Genomic DNA, 6,174 nt, shown 5'->3' on the forward strand with positions numbered 1-6,174 from the left:
TCCTGCAGCTTCTCTCCCTCCTCCCCTCCCTCCTCCTCCTCCTCCTCTTTCTTCTCTGCCTCAATTACAGGGAAGAGCAGAGCCTTTTCTTCTTTACACCTAAGAATGCCCTCCTCACACCCTCCTTGAACTGGAAAAACTTGTGCATCCTGTGACATCAGATGTTCTTCAGATTGTGTTCCAGGAACACTAGTTGCCCCCACACGGTTAGGTGGGGCCGTGTGACTAGTTATGGCCCGTGAGCTGCTGGCAGCAGCGATGTGTCCCATCCAGGTCAGAGTGAGCACTGATTCTCCAGGTGCTTCCCAGCCCTGGAGCCACACACTGAGATGGTCACAGCGCTCTGGGACCTCCACCACCTCCATCAGCTCAGGTTCCTGAGTGGCTGTTTGGACCTACATTGGCTCAGCTGCTGGATTCTGAGGTTGACCTGTTGCAGCAGAGACATTACTTTGCTGACAAAGGTCCATCTAGTCAAAGCTTTGGTTTTTCCAGTAGTCATGTATGGATGTGAGAGTTGGACTATAAAGAAAACTGAGCGCCGAAGAATTGATGCTTTTTTTTTACTTTTTTCAAATTTATTTATTTTAATTGGAGGCTAATCACTTTACAGTATTGTAGTGGTTTTTGCCATACATTGACATGAATCAGCCATGGCTGTACACGTGTTCCCCATCCTGAACCCCGCTCCCACCTTCCTCCCCCCTTCCATCCCTCAGGGTCATCCCAGTGCCCCAGCCCTAAGCACCCTGTCTCATGCATCGAACCTGGACTGGTGATCTATTTCACATATGATAAAATACATTTTTCATGCTTTTGAACTGTGGTGTTGGAGACGACTCTCAAGAGTCCCTTGGACTGCAAGGAGATCCAACCAGTCCATCCGGAAGGAAATTAGTCCTGAATATTCATTGGAAGGACTGATGCTGAAGCTGAAACTCCAATCCTTTGGCCACCTGATGCGAAGAGCTGACTCATTGGAAAAGATCCTGATGCTGGGAAAGACTGAAGGCGGGAGGAGAAGGGGACGACAGAGGATGAGATGGTTGGATGGCATCACCGACTCAACAGACATGAGTTGGAGGACAGGTAAGCCTGTCATGCTGCGGTCCATGGTGCCGCAAAGCGTCGGACATGACTGGGCGGCTGAACTGAACCGGCTCAGCCACTGGATTCTGAGGCTGATCTGTTGCAACAACACAGCCTTACCCTGACCAACAGAAGTAATCGCCCCAGCTGCTGCTATGAGTCACGTGAGAAGGTATCTCCAAAGGATGTCCAGGTCAGATAAGCTTTCTAAGTGCTAGGTTACAAAACAAGTTTATTCTGGACTTTGTAGACCCCCCACTTTTTTTAAAATTTTGGATTTTTTTTTTTTTACATGAACCATTTTTAAAGACTTTACTGAATTTGTTACAATATTGCTTCCGTTTTATGTTTTGGTTTATTGGCTGCAAGGCCTGTGGAATCCTAGCTCCCCAATCAGGGATTGAACCCACCCCTGTAGCATTGGAAGGTGAAGTCTTAACCACTAGATTGCAGAGAAGTCCCTGTGGACACCTTAGTATATTCATATTCTTTGTGAAGCTCCAAGGTTTTCCAAAATAATTTGATGACTGCATTTTTTTAAAGCATGTTTTAAAGGTCTAGTGTCCTAGGAAGCACATTTTGGAAAAGGCTGACCGGGCCAGTGTATTTGGTTAGTTGACTGTGTCCTCCTGAGACCCCCCGCTATCCTTGTTCCGCAATTGCCAGGTAAATCGGAACAACACTGATCCATTCCTCACCTCCTCTCCTCAGCCCTTCTCTGCTGTGCTGACTCCATCTTCATTCTTTTCTTCTGAATCCCATATTGTGGAGTCCATTGGAGTAAGCTGAGAGCTGGAGCCTGCTTGAACACCCAGCATGGTTACGCAGTGCCGAGCTGAGCTTCCAGAATCTGTAACCTTTCATTTCACTCCCCGTCAATTCCCTGCAAATCTCCTTACACAGCTCTTGTTTTCACTCTCCTGGAACCTCCAGCTTGCCCCCAGCCCCTTCTCTCAGCAGAAGAACTCGATGACCACTTCGTTGAAAGGACCAGGTCACCCACTGCAAACCCCCGACCTGTTCTCCCCTCATATTATGAGGATCACTGCCATTCTGTCTTATTTCTAGACTTGGGCTTCCCTGGTGGCTCAGTGGCCAAGAATCCTCCTGCCGATGCAGGAGACACGGGTTCAAGCCCTGATCTTAGATCCCACGTGCCTCAGAGCAACTAAGCCTGTGCGCGTCAACTACTGAGCCTGCGCTCTGGAGCCTGGGGGCTGCGGCTCCTAAGCCCACGAGCCCTGGAGCCCGTGCTCCGAAGCAGGAGCAGACCCTGCCGCCACAATAGAGAAAAGCCCACGCGGCAACGAAGACCAGCACAGAAATAAACACAGAAACAAATAAACAAAATGATTTTAAAAATACTGAAAGAAAGACCTGTTTGCTACTGTTTTTACATCTGCTTCATATACTTGACTTCAGTAATAGTGTTAGGGGATAAGATGTTTCAAAAACTGTTTATGCCCACGCTCAGGCTTTTTTTTTCCTGCCTTAGGAAACACCGGAAGTTGGTGTGTATTTCCCCATGCATGATTTTGTATCTTTATTTCATATGCATTGGTTCACAAATACGTTGGGTTTTGCATATTTTAAAACTTTTTAAAAAATGGCATCATACTCTATGTATCCTTGTGCAACGTGCTTTGTGGCTCAGTATTAGGTCTGAAATTTCAATTTACTGAAACTGGTAGATATAATTAATATGTGTTAACAGCTGTGTGCACTCCATCAATTATTACATCCGTAGCTCCTTTATCCTCCTATGAATGAAAAGTTTGTCTCTTAGTCTTATACATATTTCCTTGTCTTCATTTCTTTTTGCTCATCACCATATTGGCCCAAATGAAAAAGTCCAATAGCACTAAGTGTGGTAAGGAGACAGAGAAATGTAATCACTGTGCGTGGGATTCTGTGAACCTGCTCGGGAGACTGACCCAGCGATCCTCCGCACTAGTGATGATCAAAGGTCCACTTTGTATTTTGTTTACGAAACGTTCAGAACCACTTTTATTTGGTTCTACTTAATCAATTTCTGTGGCAAGTAAACAGCTTCTTACTCTAGTCGTCTCAAACACTGAGAACTGCTCTGCCCCTTTATACTTTTTGAGCAACAGAGACTCCAGAGGGCTGGGAAACCATTTAAAGCGTTTAAATTTTTTTGAGCTTGCTTATTGTAAACTCAGGTGTAAATGAAAATAGTACTAGAAAGTAAGTAACGAAGCTGATCTTTCGTTACCTCCTGTACTAGTGATGCTTTAGGACCTTGCACGGTTATTCAAAGCACGTTTTATCAAGTACTTCCCCAGCCTCCCCACCCCGGCTCTAAACACCTAACCTCTCCACGCGCCGCCTTCTCTTTGCTCCGGAGCTGTCGCCTCTCTCTCCCTCTGCTTCTCAACGTGCCCTTCGTTTGCATATGAAACAGCAGCAACAGCCAAAAAAAAACAACAACCTAGTGATTCCTGATCCTGGCTGCTGGGTGAACCACCACCTAGGGAACTTTCAAAAACACCAGTCCCTAGGATTCACCTCCAAAGATCCTGATTAGGTTGGATTTAAAGCCCTGGTCTTGCACAATTCAACAAGGGCTTCCCAGGTGGTGCTGGTGGTTAAACTTGCCTGCCAATGCAGAATACGCAAGTTTGATCCCTGGGTTGGGAAGATCCCCTAGACAAGGAAATGGCACCCCACTCCAGTATTCTTGCCCGGAGAATCCCAAGGACAGAGGAGGCTGGCGGGCTACAGCCCAGGGTGTTGCAAAGAATTGCACATGACCAGAGCGACTTAGCACGCATAGCACATTGCACAATTCAGCTTACCAATACGAGGCGTTCACTTAAAGACCCACCTACATATAATACCCGTTTCTATCGTCTTCATCTTTCACCTTTTTTGGGAGTCTGTAACATGGGCAAACTTTCCACGTGAATCACTCCTGCTGACTAATGGTTTGAATTGGGAGAAATTTCTTCATCATGGTGTCCTATTTTCCCCCTCATCTGTAAAACAGAGGTAATAATCACAGCATACTTTTCAGGGCTATTGCAAGCATCAAATTAAATTATACATGCAAGTAAATGGAAAGCAATTTACAAATGTTAATTATTACGAGTCTCCCTGCTCAACATCACCATATGTTGTTTGAATTACAGCTTCTGTACATGTTGAATGGTTGTAATTTCCTGTTTATTTTTTGGATGTATCTTTATACTTAGAGTCTAAACCTCAATTCAATTAAGACTTTTTTTTAAGGGAAAAAGCAAGAGCTAGAATTCTTTGGAATATTTTATTCTCTCCATTTCTAGTAACAAAGTGAGAGTCAAATAACATTGAGTTGGATATATTAACAGAAACATAGTTTATAGTTTTAAAAATGTTCTTCTGACGCAGTAAATATCAACACTGGCTAGGACATTTTGGGCACACGCTATGTGTATGTCCACATATATGTATACATGTATACACATACACATATAGAACATATGGCAGGAGCATATCTTTGGACATGAAGATCTCTGATCGCTCCCTCTCTGCATTTCTCTTTTTCCTTTCTGCCCCTCTCAATCAGATAACATGACCCATTGACACTTGGTTAACCATCTGAGGGGAGGGTTGTGTCAGGATCGAGAGCACAGATCATTTTACAAGCCATTTTTACTTCAGTTTCTAAAAGTCCAAGCCCAGAGCAGATGAAGGGATTTAAGGCACAGACAAAAATCCTGCTAGAAAGCATGGAGAACACAGAATTTCCCATCCCCAGTCAAGAAAAAGATCTACCTGGGCTCAGGAGAGAAGTTCGCAGAAAAGCTGTCCAGGGAGGTGGCGAGACCCTGGAGAAGGAGGCTGGGAGGGGCGTCTAGGGAGACGGGCCACTTTGAGAAGATTCCAGAGTCCCCACCATGACTCAGAAAGGAAGAGAGCATCTGGACCTGAGAATGGTGGATGGTCTCCATGGCAACTTGTGGGCAGATGGCAAAGGAGGGGATTTTCCCATAATTCCCCAAGTCTTGCTGCTGCAGAGGGTCCTGCGATGGTGCTCCACCCATTGTAGTGCAGGCAGAAGCTCACGAAGGCGAGACTAACACGCCTTCGTCGCTTATGAGTCAAATAGAAAGTAAACTGGTCAAGAAGGTAAAGAAAGTTATATTGCGTGGACATTTGGAAATGCGGGCTGTCATTCAAAACACTACCACTTACATGCTATGCATATGTGCTTAGGTTATTTATAGTTACACACACACAACACAATTCAGGGTGTTCTGCCAGAAATGATGTTTGCATTTTCCTTTCTTCTCTAGAAGGGAAAACGCTCAGGAATCACCTTGGAACCCTGGTTGTAGGTCCACCACTGGGAAGATGCTTTAGCATTACTGTGGAGTCCTGGAGCCAGGTAAACACCGCCTTGAGATGCTTCCGGAAGGTGACAGCCCTATAGGGAAGAGAGCATATAGCACCTCTTAGAGAAATGCAGAGTAAACCACAGATAATATTGCTAAGGGACACTATTATATTAATGTCAATACTTTGCCGTTGCTGACGTGTTTTGCTAAAAGGGGAGTTGTCATACAGTTTTATGGTAAATTAAGAATGATAAATGGAAAATTAAGAATGATAAAATGAATGCTATCTCATTAACAATGACAAGCTGACATAATGACAGCCAGTGACTAATGCTTTCAGTAGCAGGGAACGGCTGGGTTGTGTAAAATGACTCTTAAAATGAAGGCAGTTGAGCGTTCCTCCTGTGTACCCGGGAGCACACACCCTCAGAGACTCTGTTTTTCCTTTGCCCTTCTTCCCGCCTGCGACGCAGCTGAGACATCTGTTAATAGAGACGGCTCTCTGTGACGCAGCAGCAGTTTTCAGTCTTGAAGACAAAAGTCACTCGGTGAGGAAGGCAGAGGTGGAAGACAGAAGGCCCCAGGCTTCTTGATCATTCCCTGAAGCGGTTGGCAATTCCCCTGACTGCCTGCCTCAAGATTCTCACTACAAGAGGAAAACAACCTCCTTCAGTCTGGAGTCACTGTGGTTGGTTTTCTGTTTCTTGCAGCCGAATGCCTTCTTCCCTCAAACCTACGTGCACCG

General features: G+C 45.3%; 1 long non-coding RNA gene across 2 annotated transcripts; it reads right to left on the reverse strand.

The window, feature by feature from the left end:
* Positions 1–950: 950 nt before the first annotated feature.
* Positions 951–5,005, reverse strand: LOC122696771. Of its 2 annotated transcripts, none has more exons than XR_006341854.1 (3): positions 4,867–5,005; positions 3,938–4,088; positions 951–1,005 (listed from the first exon to the last, which is right to left on the reverse strand). It is a non-coding gene; the product is annotated as an uncharacterized LOC122696771 (long non-coding RNA). The 2 variants fall into 2 exon arrangements; XR_006341853.1 differs by having other exon boundaries at positions 957–1,005; positions 3,909–4,088.
* Between the last annotated feature and the right edge of the window lie 1,169 nt (positions 5,006–6,174).

Source organism: Cervus elaphus, chromosome 7, assembly GCF_910594005.1.
Source record: "Cervus elaphus chromosome 7, mCerEla1.1, whole genome shotgun sequence".
NCBI lineage: Eukaryota > Metazoa > Chordata > Mammalia > Artiodactyla > Cervidae > Cervus > Cervus elaphus.